The sequence below is a fragment of the Alligator mississippiensis genome, chromosome 1, assembly GCF_030867095.1.
Source record: "Alligator mississippiensis isolate rAllMis1 chromosome 1, rAllMis1, whole genome shotgun sequence".
NCBI lineage: Eukaryota > Metazoa > Chordata > Crocodylia > Alligatoridae > Alligator > Alligator mississippiensis.
The window spans coordinates 215829911-215843564 of NC_081824.1; the positions used below are offsets into that span (position 1 = coordinate 215829911).

At 37.9% G+C, this 13654-nt stretch overlaps 1 protein-coding gene across 1 annotated transcript in view; it reads left to right on the forward strand.

Moving 5' to 3' along the window:
- The window catches only part of MEIS1 (Meis homeobox 1), a 124770-nt gene that overhangs the window by 29177 nt on the left and 81939 nt on the right, over nt 1–13654 (forward strand). The window lies entirely within an intron of this gene.

Consider the following 13654-nt stretch of genomic DNA (forward strand, 5'->3'; position numbering starts at 1 on the left):
AGTTTTAAAGAGAAATTGTTTGAATGCTTTCTACTTTTTTCTGATCAGACCAACTGCAGTGGATTTTGTGTTAATTTAATGCAATTAAAAATTGAAAAGGAACCTTAATCTGAATATAAAAGGGAGTGCTTTATTGAAGTTGACTCTGAACTCACAATAGGTATATACTTTTAAATCTGGTTTTATGATCATGTTTCATTCGAGTGCTGTTAGACAACAAAGGAATTGTGTTCCCAAAAAATGTTGAACAGTACTGATTAGAATTGCAAAGCCTATATTTCACAGGATTCGGTTTTAAACTAAAACAGTATATTTTAATTTTTTTTATACGCATTGATGTAGCTTATATTGTGAATAACATCTCTTTATAGAATTTTAAGTATTTGAGACACTTTATTGTTTAAGGAAAAGTTGCTGACTTCATCACAAGTATAGCCTAGTAAAATGGGGCCTGGAATAGTAAACTGTTGCAGAGCTGAGCTGAGGCAGAAACTGGTAACCTTCTGACCTCTGACTTTTACTGGAAAATGATATGCAACATAAATTCAAGGGGCCTTTTTTCTTTCAAGTATGTATACATGTATATTATAGTGTCGCTGGTCGCAATGCTATAGTTAAGGTGGTGTCAGCATGTTCATTATAGCTCCCTATTTTCCAGCGTAAATTTTAAATTCATAGGGGGGTTTTTTAGGGCTGTCTGAGACACTGAAAAATATTCTTTGAACTGAAACTTGTTACTGGAGGCTTCTTAGCCAGGACTGAAATACTTGTTTGTTAAAAGGGTGTATTATGTGTGGAACAGTCCTGAGAAGATTTGCAAAAGTGCCCAAGTGATTTAGGGGTCCAAGTTCTGTCATTTTTCAGTGAGATGTGAGCTCTTAAGTCCCCAAGATGCTTTTGAAAAGCTCTACTAAAAATAGGTTTGGTTTTTCAAAATGTAACATATTATTAGTTTGTAACATGTGTCAGTCATTTCTGATATTTAATCAAGTCAGCTGACGAAGACAAACATCTCCCTGGCTGGATTATTCCTCATGGCTCAGTGATTTGCCTGTCATTCAAGGCAAGGTGAATGTTATACAAAGAGAAAGTAACAATTTTCAAAAGTGCCTGCATTTAAAAGTCCCATTGTATTTTGATAGGACTAGGACTCCACAGTCACTTTGGCACTTTTGAAAATTTTACCCAGAGTTTATAATGAACTTTAGTGAAACTGGAACTCACGATGCAATAGATCTTTGTAAAAGGAATACTTTTTTTGTCAAGAGGGATCATTGCATTACACTTCTGGAAAGAGGGAGCCAAGTATTCACATCAACTATTTGGGCTAGGCAGCTCTACTTCACGTACCTAGTAATCACAAAGGGCTTTGTCTGGTCTCCATATTGGACTTGATCTGCATTTGCTGAAGTGAATGGTGAAACTCCAATTCAGTTATGCTGAATCATTCCTAGAGACTCTTGAGTACACTGGAGCAGATCCAGGACTGTTGTTAGAACAAGGATTCAGGGACTGTACAGCAGTGAACTTGAATTCTACAATGGAAGCTCTTGTGCCTACATGATGTGTTTTTTGAGGAAACTCAGGACAGGAAAGAAGAGTGAGGCGCCACTTTACTAACTCTTAAGCTATGCTGTGTGTTTTTGCTTTAAAGCTCCAGCTCTTAGAGGCATGTGATTATGAGAAAATCCCAGATTTTATGAGAGAGATAGAAGTAACTTCCTGGCCTTCATGGCTGAGGGGAGAGAAAAGCTGCAGAGCAAAAGATTCAAACACCTGAAGACAAATACCCACATGATTTATTCTGTTTAAATCTCGTGATTTTTAAGTCAGTCTCATGATTTTAGCGGGGGTGGATCCAAACTTAAGGTTTTTGAACATTTACATTTGGGCAGCAGTGTGCTGAACCGGGATGTGTACCATTTCATTGGCTGTCCTCTGTGTAATAGCAAGATAGGGAGCTACTGCAATATTGAAGCTGCACCTATGATATGGCACAGCAAAGGACAGAGAGGGAAGGATTCTATCTCCTACCCATGCCCTTATGGAATAGAGGATTTGGACTGTATAACTAGTATTGGGTCTCTTAGATGCATTTATAGATTTACATATATATATATATATATATATATATATATATTTTCTCATTAGGGCCATCTTTCAACAATATAATATGCAATTTAAAAAATATCCAAAATGGTTTTTACTCTAAAGCACAAACTAATTAAAACCTGTCCCTCCCTGATTCTCCTTTACTTAGTTTCTCTGCCCGTGCCCTCTTAATATTAGAGCACATACAGTATGAAGCATAATCCTTGTTCTCATTTGCTTTAGTGTTCCGTATCAGCTGCAAAATCTTGATGCAACAGGCTGGGTTGTGACTAGTGTAAACATTATGGCATGAGGTTTTTTTTAATGTCAGGGTTGGGTTTTTTGTTTTGGCTTTAAACAAAAAATTGTTCATGCGGTCCCAAACACTTTTCCAAATGGCTAAATTACATATAACAGACGGACTCTCAAGGCAGGGTACTATGAATGCATTGACAGAAACTTTCCTCTTGTATCTGGAAGTGAGTCACCTGACACCCATATGCTTAGGCATGTGTGTTTGGCACAGGTTTAATAGGGATTCATAATTGTGTGGGCTACTAAAAGTGTATCCATATTTCCATTTTTGTTCAGGCCTGAGACCAGGTTTAACATGGTTTTCTAACTTCAAAATAATTGTTTTTTTTGAAGGGTACTTGGGCTTGACAGACTTGACCCTAAATTAAAAGGTTCCTATCTATGCACAGGCATATCTAGTCTGCTTGGAGTCATTATGCTCTATTATGTATTTTTGCACTTTTGATTTAAAAAAAAAAGGATTTTTTATTTACATGGTACATCATTGCTACTTTAATCGTTGTAACAGGCACCTGGTATAAGTTATCTAGTTATCTATTTGCAAAATATACCAAACTGTCTCCTCTAAAAGTGTGGTGTGCTGCTCTTTCATTTAAACATTTTAATGTCTGCTTTTCAATGTGAATGTATTTACCTGGTAGACAGTAATGACTCCTGACTGTTATGATCTATTGTGCAAATCCTTATTTAACTGCTAGGGAGCTGTTATGAAGTTTCATGCCATGGAACAGCAGGGCAGGTTATTACATAGCATTTTGACACAGTCTCTTATAATGGCTCAGTATTGTGACAGATGTACTATGGAATACTTATCATATGGGAATGCATAATGATCTTCTGAGAAAAGTTTAGGCATCTCTGCTCCCATCACTGTGTAATGCCTTTTGTCTTCTATTTTCAAATGCTAGCAATTGTTGCCTAGATTTTGTTTAATGTAATACGGATGCTAAGCAATCCATTTGCGTTGCAGAAAAATAGCTTACAAAAACTCTGCCTTAAAAAGAAACCAAAACCAAAACAACCCAAGCCTGTCTTTAGGTATAGTTCTGCAAAGAGAAACCTATAGCAGCAGCATCCCTGATTATCTTTGATTCTGTGCTCTAATTTAAGAAGAATCATATTTTTGGTTTGAACTTCTTGGGGTTTTTTATTTTTTGAAGGAGATTCCTCAATAAAGACCTTGTGCAGGCAGCTTCTATCCAGCATGAGCTTTTTAATGTCTGTATTTAGCTATCCAGTGTGACTAAAAATGTATCAATGCCTCCTTTTTTTTGTTCAGGCCTGAGACCAGGTTCAACATGGTTTTTTAACCTCAAAATAATTGTTGCTCTTTAAAGCAGTGAGTGAAAAGCAATGATATTTCTTTATAAAAATGTATCAATAGTTGCAATGTTTTTCTGGCTTTTGTATGAGTTCAGGCAACCTATAGGCAAAAGGCAATTCCATTTATTATTGAAGGGAATCTCAAGGCAGTTGTTTCAAGCCTGTGAAGCCAGCAGGCAGAGCTGGATGAAGGGGGAAAAAAGGGCCACATTATGTTCCAGATGACTGAGCAACGATTTATATACCAGCTCGCCTTTTTACATGAAGAAGAAAAGTAATAACAGCACAGACCCAGGCATTTGAAACAGTCAGATGTCTGATGACTAATGGGATAGGTGGGAAGGAGCTCTCTGATTGGATGTCTTAATGAGCACATTTCGCACAGAGTTTGGGCTGCAGTTCCCCTTGACCTTTGCCCTTTATTGACCGAACTGACACTTCATTTTTCACATACTTCCAATTATGGCTCAGCTTAAGTGTTGCCCTGCCTCCTTTATTTCTTTCCTATGGACAACTTGAGAGTGGTTGAGGCCACAGAAGATATTTTAATTTGAAAAACTACCATAGCAATTCAGGTTTAGGATGTAATCTGAAACTGCTGTCAGTTTGGAGTTTCCCTGTTGAAAACAAAAGTTTTAATGTTTCTTGTTTAGCGTTTGTGTGTGTTTTTACAGGATTTTAAATAATACAGAGGTTTTGTTAGAAACCCACGAAAACTGTAAACTTAAATATAAAGCAAAACTCCTTCTTTTGAATCTGATGTTCTATTGGTCCAAGTGGTTTGAATGATGTGTATTTGTTCATGCTCACTCGGCTTTTTCTCAAGAGACTTCTTGTAGTGCGATGCCCTGAAATGTACTTTGACTAACACTCTCTTCATAGACCAGAGAAAGCAAAACATAATTGTGACTACAGTTCTCAAGCCGTATACCATTGTATAGCATCATTTGTTGTTTTGGTAATATTTAATGTGTAAATGCAAATTAAAGTGTGGCCGCAGTGTGATGGTTTGAGGGAAGTATGAAAACGATTCCACGAAAGGAAGAAACAGGTATAATGAAGTCTTGGAAGGCTTCTTAATCTGTGGCTACCTTTTCCTTCAAGAGATCTGTGATTACAGCTTGCTTAACATGAATGTTTCTGCATTCCAGATTAGTGTACATACAGAGATTTGTTTTAAAGCAGAAATGTGTTCAAGTTCGTGGTTTTACTTTTTGGCTTACCCATAACATTTCAATCGGATTAGTAACAGCCCGAAAAGACTACATTCTCAGCTTGGGCAGGTGGGTTGTTTAAAAACAAAGCAAATGTTACTATTGCTAACCACCAGCATGGTGTCACTGGCATGTATTTTGTTGCAGACTTTGTCGCATAAAGTTCACTGGAATAATAAGCAGGCCTGTCACCTGTGTACTAGAAGTGATTGCTTTGCATTTAAATACATGGAAAGTATATCTACAATTATTTACCTCCAAACAGAGGTCCCTAAATCACAGAAGTATTTATCTCAAAAATGTATGAAGTATTAGCTACTTTATTATGTAGCCCTCTGGCATAGTAATAGCATGGCATATTTTTACTATAATATGGTAATAAAAGAATATGTAAAAGGCAGACAAAGGTTCTGTCTTTTCAGTAAGGTGACCCCTGTTACCAAGTAACTGCTTTACTTATGAGCTTATTAAAAACTCAAAAAATGAGCTTTTCATACTTCACAGGCATTGATGTGAAAATGAGCTGTCCTGTGAGTAGTTTTCTTGATCATTTTTAGAACAATTGATTAGCCAAAGCACTGCTGTCATTAGTTGACATTGACTGATAGCAATTTGTCACAAGCTCCGAAGGTCAGCCAGACAGTGGAAGCCTCGGCTTGTCTTTGATTGACCTTTACTGATGCCATTATCATGCGATTGGTTAGACTAGATGTGACCCTCAATTGAAAAAGACAGGGCATTAGTCAAGAGGGGCTGTTCCCAGTATTTTCTAGTTATTTATATGTTGTGAATCTTGAATTAGGTCTAATAGGCTTTGTTTTTAAAATAGGATGTATCAGCATTATCTCAAAGGCTGTGCTCTTTTCCCCCCCTCTGAAGTGTCCCTGTGCATCTTTCTTGGTGTAAGACAGAAACTTTTTTTGTCACAGGAGAAACTCGAACTGTTGGTTTGAGTTTCCAGCTTTTTCACATATGTGCTCATTCTTCAGCTGCACCAGAATTAATTATTTTTATCTCCCCAGAATCATGTTTTATTTTTTAACCGTGATTGAGTAGTTGAGAATTATGCTTATAACGACATGATGTAAATTCATCATTCAGCTCAAAGCCGGAGGGTGTGAAACTATTTTTTTTTTGGTCTTGTCAGTCTTGTTCAGTTGTTGGACTTAGACTTCAACAATATTAAAAGTCTCAGCAATTCAACCTCATAGGGTAAAATTTTCAGTGCTGTGTATTGTCGTCCATTTCTGTTTTTGCAGATGTAGCTTCATGCACCAGGGTAAACATCTATATTGTTTCATTTTAACAACTTGCAATGTTCTTAATAGGCTCTGCCTCATTATTTGACTATTATGGTCATATTAGCCTTAAATCTTTATTAACTTTATTTGCTTTGTTTAATTTGTAGGTAGCATAGTCATAAACTAATTTTTCCCCGTGTAAAACTTTTCTCCCACTCCCCTTCTAGGGCAAACGTGAATTCTCAATGTAACTAATAACTTGTTTTTCAGGTCAGCCCTCCTAGATAATAAGCATTCCAAAACTGCCACACATATTTTAGCAGAGTTTAACATAAATTTCAAATCCTGCTTAGGAAAAGCCTCAGACTGAGAGAGGAGAGTCACTTACATAAGATGGCAGATTCATCAGTTCAAAACTGTGGTCATAACTGGAAGGATGAAAGTAGGAAAACTTACTTTTGGGGATGTTTACATTTAATGTGGCTATGGAAATAGACTATCTTTTAATTCAGAGCCCTTAGTCCTCTATTTGGATTAACTCAAGGGAATGGATTTTAGTTGCAACAATTATATAACAATTATATATAAATTATATATTATATAAGTGAGCGGGGGTCAAGACATTCCTTATAAACAATTGTGGGAGTTTTAACATGTTTTGGGAAATGTTTAGAGTGATTTTTATTTTGCAGAATAGGTTTTTTTCCTGTAAATTTGGGCCTGATGTTGTGAATTGTTAAGGTCTTCTTACCTCAGAGGTGGCACTTATGATCTCAGTATTCAGGTCTATTGTCTCTTCCCAGTCTGCATACACAACCTGTGCCCACATCAGTGAGAATTGGGCTGAACATGGGGGACACTATGTGGCTCTTGGCCTGAGTGTTTAAAATCCTATAAATCAAGTGTATTTAAAAAATAAATTCATGTTTTTTTGTTTTTTGGGGTTTTTTAAATTGGAGCACGTTTCAAAAGCTGTGGCAACAATTTTAGAAAGAATAAAGGTAGACAGAAACACACAAATACTTTTTGATGGGTGATAAGTGTTTCCTGTGTAATGCCTTTTTTCTATTTAAATTGAAATGACAGAATATTCAAAATCTAAAAATTGCCATTAAATGCAGAAGCAGTGGGAATTCTTTTTTAAGTTGATGGGTCTTTGTTAATGCTGATATGGATTTGTTGGGAAAAAGCCTGAGAGCAGGCATAGTTCATATTTTCTCACCCTTATTACCCCAATGGTGGGAATCGTTTGACAATATTCATTCAAATTTGACAGGTGATTGCTTCTATAAATGAATGCACTCAAATCATAATTGTTGCAACAGAATTGTTTGATTACCTGGCAGTAGCCTCTTTCTCTGTGATAGCTTTTGGATCACCTGTTTGCTGAGAGCATTTGACAGTCCTCATGTTTATTACCCAATTGAATGTCAGTAGCAATTGCAGCTAAAGATAAACGAAAATGCAAGTACTTGTTGACCTTGACTTTTTTCCACAAGATATTGGACTTGATGGCTCTATTGCTGTTGAGCTGATAAGAGTTATAAACAGTAGTTTAAGGAAAATGTTTTATTCCCAGAGGAAAATACCATGTTGCTGTGGGAAATGGCATCTGACTAGTGGCCTTTGCCAAATTTACTTGGTTCACCTTCATTTAGGCTATGGGAAAGCAAAATAAAAATGTCCCTTTTATAACTTTAATATCTCTGTAAACATGAATATGCTCTTTGTAAAGTTTAGCTGACAGACCACATAAAACAAGCAATGGGGACTCTTAATTCTTCCTCATTTCTAATCTGTTTCAGTATTAGAATGATGAGGAAATGTTTTCTTCATGTATATTCTATGGGAACTTCTTTGGGCTGTTGATAAACATGACTGCAGCTGTACTTCCTCAAGCTGTGATCTCATGAATGAGACAGACAGACAGGTTTAGCTCTGCTAGTCTTTGGATGGGAAGACCTCTGATAAAAATGCTGCAGAATAGGTTGGTGATGATTCAGGCCATGGCATTATTCCCTGTGGCTAGGGACTGACATTCAAAAAGCCTGAGCCTGAATTGATTCAATCTTTGCAGGTTAGTCTAACCTGGCTAGGCTGAATCAGTTTGTAACCATACAGACATCCTCTCTGGACTGAGAAAATGCAGGCACATGCCTGCAGTGGCTCAGGCTAGAAGCCAGGAGGCACTAAAGCAGCCCTCCCTTCCCTTTCATAGTGCTGAGCTGAAGGGTGGCATGCCAGGCCCTTGCAGGATGCTCTGATTAGGGAAGGGTCCCCCCTCCACTGGTCAGCGGGGGAGCCAGCAGGGGTTTACACAGCATTTATCCCCCCATCACCAAAACAAAAGGATTTCTCATTAGTTCAAGCTCTTTGTAAACAACTTGTTCTAAGGTAGGAGGGACATTACCAGCTACCTGTTGATTAACTCCAAAGAGCCCTAAACCTGTCCTGTTTCCATGTGTTGGGTCTCCCACAGCACAGACCATAGCCAGCATGTGGTATGCTAGCTAATGCTGAGAAGTGCCTGTGTAAGGCAGAGGGGACAGTGATCTGTGCTTAGGAGGGAGTTGTGAGGGGTGGAAGGCAGGTAGACGCCTGCAGTCTGGGAAGCAGAGAGAAGGGGCCAGTCCTGCTGTGGAACAGAGAGAGAGCCCTGCCCTGCCCAGTCCAGAGAGCATGCTGAGATGCTGGGGGACTCTGATTTAACTTAAACCAGGAAGGGGTCTGGGACAGACATTGCATAAACTGGTTTGACTCCAATCAATTCAATCCAATCATGTAGTCTAATACTACATTCAATCAGGTTTATTTCAAACCGGTTTCAGCCATTTTCCAACTGGTTGATGTGCACTGAACATCTGTTCTGTTACAGGTTTAAACCAGTTTCTGATCACTTAAACTGGTTCATGTGTAATATCTGTCCCTAGCCTGTGAGTCACTTCTGGACCATTTCCATAGAGTTTTGTATGGGACTAGTGCCATTGGATTTGTTGTCCTCCAGATGATATAACTTCACCATTTGTGATACTTGAAGGTCCCTTGCAAATTTTCTAAGAAGTCAGGTTGTTCACTGTGGATTATTTAAGACAGAAGTCACTGCATGAATGCCAGAGATAATTATTGTGGTGATAGAGACCAAACTCAAGCCATTCTTGTGTCAACAACTGGTCCTATAAAGAGCATGTTGTAATTAGAAGCTTGTTAAAAGCACTGCATTGATCTCTTCCTAGTGTGTCCTTACCAACCACTGTCTTATTTTATGGTTTCTTTCTGAAAGAAAATTTCCCAGTGAAAACATTGCCATAAGATTTGGGTGCCATCATTTCAGAAAGAAGGAAATGAATAAACCTATAGGCATAACTTTATTTGTGAATGAAATTGGGGACTTCTCTCCCAACATTGCATAACATTTTCCGTATAATTAGACAGTCTCTGTTGCTTTTACTTGGAGAATAGCATGTTTGCAATGTTGTACCTGTTGCAGTTATATTTCAGCAGAGATCATTTATTGCTGGCCTGGCAATCCAGTGGTTCATGTCATTCAGAATACCAGAGCAAGTGTTCGGTTTTTTTCTTTTCCTTAGCTGGGATGGCCTAGGAATGCTGTGCCTTGTTATTCTGGTTGACCTTTTAGTAAGGACATTACCAGTAAAGTGCTCGAATGGTTGTAAGATGTCTTAGCCATTCATGTTGTTTCTTTTCTCAGAGTCTCTTCTTTGCTCTTCCTCCTCCATTTATCTTTTTTTTTTTTAACCATAGCTTCCCTTCCTATCCATCTTCCTTCCCTCCCCACCTCAACACACACCCATATCATTATTGTGCTTGTGGATCGTCTGGGTAATTTCCCTGCAATTTCACTTGTTCTAATAGCAGCAGTAAAATGAGGGCTCCAGAGATTGTAGTTACTTTCACCCTGCTGCACCTCTTGTAAGCTGAATGCTTGTGAAAGAAGCAGAAGGAGACAAAACACCATATGGGTATGGGATCTGGGGAAGTTGGGATAGAAGCATAACAAGGAGGTGCAGACATAGTGCAAATAAGCAACAGCAGCAGCATGTGGGTGGGGTTGGACTTTCTATCTGGGACCATTCACCCCTCAAACCCTTTCTCTTCTGTGTCTGCTCCTGTGTATGGAAAATAATGACTCTGAACCCGATGTCTGTTCACTGGGGACATAATCCATCCCTGTGCAGAAGGCCGCAGAAGACCTACAAGTATGCATGACTTAAGTCCTCAAAATAAGGCTTAAATGGGACTCAGCTGATGCATAGGCCTTGTATCTCTCTGAGTAGCAGTTTGTGTCACCCTGCACATTCAGGACTGGCTAAAAATATTCCAGGGCCTACTTACTATTGATAGGCTTCAGAAGGAGACATAGCTCAGCTCTGTCTTGTCACTAAATGCAGGTCACCATGAAACAAAGCTTTCGCAGTTAGTGAAAAGTAGAGCAGAGGGTATGTCTGAATAACAACAACACCCCCAGAAAAACACCAACAACATGTAGGTACCTGGGAAATTAGTATCACCCCCTGAATCTCACATCACTCACAGCATATTTGAAGTATTTGCATATACCGCTTGTAACTAAGGGAAAAGCGATGATGCTGCAGGTATTCAAAAGGCCAGTCCACTTAAGCATAATGTTAAGTTGCATATAAACAGAACATAGTTTTTAAAACATTGTAGATCAGACTCGAGTAGCAAGCTTCTCCACCCTTGTTCTTAAATAGCAAGAAACAAATTCAAGATGCCCCTTCTACATCTGGTAGAAGAGTCAGCTAAGTGGGGTGGAAGTATTGTGCCTATGCTGGACTTCACAGGGTGTACCCATTTATACTTTCTCACTCCTCCATGGTGAAAGTAAGGGATGTTCCTGGGGAGGGTTTGAGTAAAAAATAAAGTCGGTATTCCTCCATCAAGTTCTCTGGCCTGGAATTGATTATGTCTTTATTTGTTCAGAAGCATTTACATATGGGGAAGCTGTAATATATAAACATGTCTGTTTCAAGAAGGAAACAAAATTCTGGAAGTAGGGCCAGAAGCTGTTCCTAAATGCATTTTTCATAGCAGGTAAATAACTAATACACTTTATTCACAGGTCACTAGAGATAAGTTACAGAAATCCTTGAAAGTAAGTTTATGTATCTTTTTTCAGTGTTGTTGAACCTGTGGTGCTGCATGTATGTGGTTCTCAATGAGCAAGCTTTGGGAGTCCTTAAGTTCACAGGTTTCAAAGCTGTTTGATACAAGTTAATCAGCAACATTGACATTTGTTAATTATCACTAATATATCAAGAACAAGCTGACTTCCTGTGACTTACCAAGTTAAAGGGACAAATAGGGGCAGCAGAGATTCAGTCCAATACAGGCTAGCCACATTTTCGGAAATGTTCAATAGAACTAAAGGCAGAGACCTGAATGGCAAACAGTGGGGAGGAAGAAAGGGAGAAGTAATTGTAAAGCTCTAGTAAACGTAAACCACTGGCTCTATAGGTGCTTTCTGTAAAACTAAACCTGCCCGAGTTTTGGAAGTGTTTGATGAGCAGATTACATTGACTAAAAGGGGTGTCAACTAAAAGGGATGTATTACTTGAACCTCTTCCTATTGTTCTGCTTTTGTCATTGGTTGCTCTGCAAGCCTTTGAAGACCTTAGTTCATAGATGATTTCTTATTCAAACACTAAGGGCCAGATCAACAAAAGTATTTAGGTGTCTTCACTTCCATTAAGTTCAGTGGGAATGAAGGTGGATTAAATAGGAGGCAGGTACCTAACTGCATTTGTGGATCTGGTGTAAATCCTTCTTTTTATTTAGTTGTATATTCCTTTAATTTAATCCCAATGGGTTAATTTAATTCCCACCTAAAAACTGCCAATAAGAGGGAACACAGCATGAACAGGACATCATTAATAAAACTTGAATATTGTATTTTCTCTCAAACATAGCATTTAAAGGTACAGCACACAACAATATTCATCTGTGCACTATGACTTTCTCTATAAAGCATTTTAATATGGATTAGGATGCTGTATACAAATCAAACATATTGAATTTGTGTTTATTACTAATACATTCATTTTATTTACTGCTGGAGTTGGTTTAGGTGAAATGGCTATATTAATTTAAAAGTACCTCTCAGGTTGATAAATATAAACTTAGTATTAAATATATTAATACTTTAATCAATGTGCTTGAATACTGGAGGCTAGCCAAGGGTGGAATTGAAATTGTATTAGTTATATCATACTGGTCTGAATACAGCATATAGTGCTGCAAATGCATTGTGCTAATTTTAGCTTACAAAGAGGATGAAGATAAACGGCCTACTGCTAGTGCACCATATGCTATCCTGGTGATAATATTCAAGTGCAAAATATTCTACAGAGAGTCTTATTGTTTCAGTAAGAGAAAACTGGAAAAGAGTTAAACAAATTTCTGTTCAGTAAATGTATATGAAATAACAAAGTAAAACAAATCTCAGATGCTGGTAGATGAAATCTGCTAAATTTATTTTGGTTTTATTGGCTTTCATGGGAGCCAACAATTTGTTTTGGTGTATATTTGATCCAATTTTGTCTGTTTCTCACATGTAAATCTTAAAATCAATCTAAATAAAAATTGATCTCTTTCTGGGAGGCAAAATATAGTCTGAGCTGCTTTAGAACTATTTAAAAGACTGCTGTCTTTTTATGCCCAGTCAAAAATAAAGTCTCTGCTCAGATAGTTTTTAAAATGGTATCCTAGGAGCCTTCTGCTTTCTTAAGGATTTTTTTTTAAAGACAAAATCCATTGCATTTCCATATTTGGAGGATTCTGCTTCTACAGTTTCACTTAAGAGTGTTTGACCTCTTTCCTTGTCACTGAGACCACTTCCCTGTGAGAGGATGGATAGTTCCTGCAAAACTGAGAGAAATCCAATGTGGATAGAAGAGCCGTAGCTGAAACAAACTGTGGTGCAGGCTTTAGAGCACTGGGTGGAAGCTTTGTGTTAACAACTGGTGAAAAGCTTGACATTTAAGTGACCTAGGTCAGACAAACCCCCAAGTGAAGAGTCCTGTTTTGACATGGATACCTGTTTGGTGGGAGAGGGAGATAAAATGTGGGGGAGGGAGAAAGATAAAGTAATTCTGTTGACCTGGGAACTTTCAATTATTAAAAGTTAACAAACGGCACGAATAATGAAAAGACCGGCAATATTTACATACCCCACATTTGCATCACAGAATTTCCAGAGGGCTATAGTAGATAATAGCAAATTTACTTTCATGTACTAAACCAATCTTAAATATTGATGTGGTAGATTTCATTTTACAATGTGGAATAGTGCACATGTTTGAAAGTGTAATGTGACACTGGTTGTAACTTAAACAGTTGAAGAAATGGACTAAGTTCCACCGATGAAAACATTTGCTAAACTGTAAAGTAAATGAGATGACTATAAGAGATGGCCAGCCTACTATTGCTGTC